Source organism: Otolemur garnettii, unplaced genomic scaffold (genome assembly GCF_000181295.1).
Source record: "Otolemur garnettii isolate 467f Iridium unplaced genomic scaffold, OtoGar3 scaffold00063, whole genome shotgun sequence".
NCBI lineage: Eukaryota > Metazoa > Chordata > Mammalia > Primates > Galagidae > Otolemur > Otolemur garnettii.
The window spans coordinates 8138841-8142303 of record NW_003852458.1 but is presented as its reverse complement, the minus strand read 5'-3'; positions in this window follow the sequence as shown (position 1 = coordinate 8142303).

Sequence of the window (3463 nt, the reverse complement as noted above, 5' to 3'; positions counted from 1 at the left end):
TAATAAGAGTTTAGGTGTGTTCATTCTTCTTCTTCTTTCTTTTTTTTAAAGACAAAGTCTCACTCTGTTGCTCAGGCTAGAGTGCCATGGCCTCAACCCAGCTCACACCAACCTCAAACTCCTGAGTTCAAGTGATCCTCCTGCCTCAGCCACTTAAGTAGCTGAGATTACAGGTGTCCACAACCATGTTGGGCCATTTCTTTCTATTTTTAGTAGAGATGGGAATCTCACTCTTGCTCAGGCTGGCCTCAAACTCCTGAGCTCAAGGTATCCTCCCAGCTCAGCCTCCCAGAGTGCTAGGATTACAACTGTGAGCCACCACACATGACCTATTTGTTTTTATGAGAAACTCTTTTAAAAAAAAATTCCAGTTAATATAAGGATACATACAGTTAGGCCACATTTCTTGCCTTTGTAAGGCAAAGTCTAAGTTGTAGCTATGTCTCTCACAAAGAAAGTGTGCCACCACCCGCACATTGTTCCCACTGGGAAGGAACCTGCTTCCTCACCACCTCCCTATCACCTTCTTTGGATTTAGTTGAGCTTTTCTTAAGAGGAATTTTTTTTTTTTTTTTTTGAAACAGAGTTTCAAGCTGTCAACCTAGGTAGAGTGACATAGCTCTAGCTCATAGCAACTCTTGGGCTGAAGCAATCCTCTTGCTTCAGTTTTTCTGTTTTTAGTAAAGATGGGGTTTCACTCTTGCTCGGGCTAGTCTTAAAGTCATGAGCTCAAGCAATCCACTCGTCTCAGCTTCCCAGAGTGCTGGGATTACAGTTGTGAGCCACCATTGAGAGGAATTCTTGACTGAAATCTTCACCACAATATCAAGTAATAGTCGAGATGGGTAACTGTGTCTTTGTACTGACCATTACGATCTCCTTTTATATGAGCTATATTCTATAACTTATAACTTACTTTGTGATCTATTTTTTAAAATCAACATAACCAAGCAAATAATAATAGAATATTATCAGATACTCACAAGTCCTTCTGGCCCTTCCCCAGAGGCATGGAAGATTTTGTATCAGTAATTTCAACACCAGTGTAGACAAATTACCATGTAGCTATATTGCAATTTACTTGATAATTTCTTTATTGTGATTATTTAGAGGGGTTTATATATTTTGATGTTGGGAATAGCGATTTCTCATACTGAAGATTATTTCCATGGTATAGATTCTGAGTAATGGAATTACTGGCCAACAGGTGTGACTTTTATATTTCAACAAGTCTTAATTGTCAAGTAGCTTTCCAAAATGCTACATCAATTTATATTTACAAAGAACAGTGCATTTGAGAAAGCCCATTTCAATTCAGCAATCTTCAACACTGATAGTTATTAATGTGATAGGCAAAATATTTCAGCATAATGGCTAATGAGATTGGATTTTTTAAAAGACCAATTATATTTTTGAAGGAAAATCTGCCTGCAGGAATATTCACCTATCACAAATGTTTAGCTTGAGGAGTTTTCATAATCAGAACATAGCTTCATAACTAACATATAGCTCAGGAAACATTATTTGCACCCCCAGAAGCTGCCCTTGTGGTTCCATTCCTTAAATGATCATTTTTTATTACTTGCTAAAACCTCTGAAGAAAGAAAACTGACTTTGCTTGACCAAGTTAGTTTCAACAGCCAGAATTAAGTTTTCTGATTATGAAGGTTGGAAGATTTGGAGAGATTTATGTATGTTTCAGTTTGTTTCTCTCCTCACTAAGTAAAACAGCGAATTTATAATTTTGGCCAAAAATCTCCCTTTCTTTTCAAATAGTTTGATGTCATATGCCCTATGAAGTCAGACAACTTTGCATTTAACTCAGAGTTCTTATACAAGTCATAATAGTGCACTTTTCTAGTTCAGGTACTTAAATTCTAGTGAATATAAACAGAAATTACCCCAGTGCTTATTTAAAACACAGATTCAAGGGTCCCAGCTAAGACCCACTAAATCAATATTTGCATTTTCATGAGCATCTTAAGTGATGCTAATGTATGCAAATGACCTTCTAGACTACACTTTGAGGAGTAGGAGTATTGCTCTGGAGAGGAAATTTAAAAAAAAAAAATCCAAAAATATATGTGCATATATATTTAGTATATACATGTATATATGTGTATATACATCTAGTATACTAAAAATATGAATGTTGTAATTGAAACAGTTACCTAAGAAAATTCTTCGATGTTGCATGACCTCAATTTAAAAAATAATGCAATTAAAGAAGTGTTAAGTTTGGTCCTTTATTCCTTTCAAGGCTTTCCTGCTGTAAACCTAGACATGTAGTATCTAACATAGGAGTGGTATAGTTTGTGTAATCAGAACAGGAAATGTCTATCTCAAAGCACACTCCTTGATTTCAACATCTTTGAAACTGACCTGCTCTAATGAGTCTAGCTTTTCAAAGGATCACCCTTGCCTTATTTATCTAAGCAATCTTGTAAATCTGTTATCTATATTACTGTGGTAGCCAGGTAAAACATATAATTTAAGATTTTACATGGCTATTCAATCAGCAATAAAATGGCAACAAACAAACAATTGACTTCCTCCAAAATAGTATTCTATTTAACCTAAGTTCCCCTCTTTGGTGCTGCAGCTGTGTTAACTGGATCACTTTATGAAAGACTTGTAATTCAAATTACAAATACAAAAATTACAAATTATGAACCATCAAAAGCATAGCTCTCTGTTTCCTTTCTCTATACATTAAGTAATAACAGAATTCATATATTTTTGGAAAGTTATTTTAGAAAAAATGGAATGATTATTAAATAGTCAAATATTTGGTAATAACCCACAGAAAGTCTTATGGACCCTGGCTTTTGCTTTGAATGATCTTAATTAGAAGTTTGGCTTGTTCTGCTGGGCTTGACATTAAAATGTGGTTGATTCTGTCCCCCAATATTGCTTAAATCCATCTACTTCTCTCCATCTCTAATATGGCCTGTGGTCATTCCAGCTTCTTGTAGCTCCTGGTACACAGCCGAGGCTCCTAACTGGTTTCCCTTTTCTGTGCTTGCACTCGTCCAATCAGTTCTCCATGTGACTTTCAGACTTGTGAATTTCTTTTTAAAAAAAAATTGAATCTCATCATTCTTCTGCTAAACCTTTGGAGGCTTCTCATAGCTAGAAAATAGCTAGAAAATTTTCATCAAGGTCCACAAATTCCACGACCTGCCTCTGGCCTCTCTTTCTAACCTTGACTTTGTCCTGTCTCTCTCTTGTTCATTACATTCAAGTTGCTTTGCTTTACCAACTCCCACAGCCCCCTTTGGTTCAGAAACCTGTTCAAGCTCTTCCCTAACTCAGGGCCACTGTGCAGGCTGTTCTTTCTGTCTAGAAATCTCTTCCTGTAGTTTTCACCTGGCTAAATTCTGTCTCTCCTTTAAATCTATGCTTAAATTCCACATCCTTAGAAAAATCCTCCAAATCTAAATTATATCTCTCCTGTTTCTCT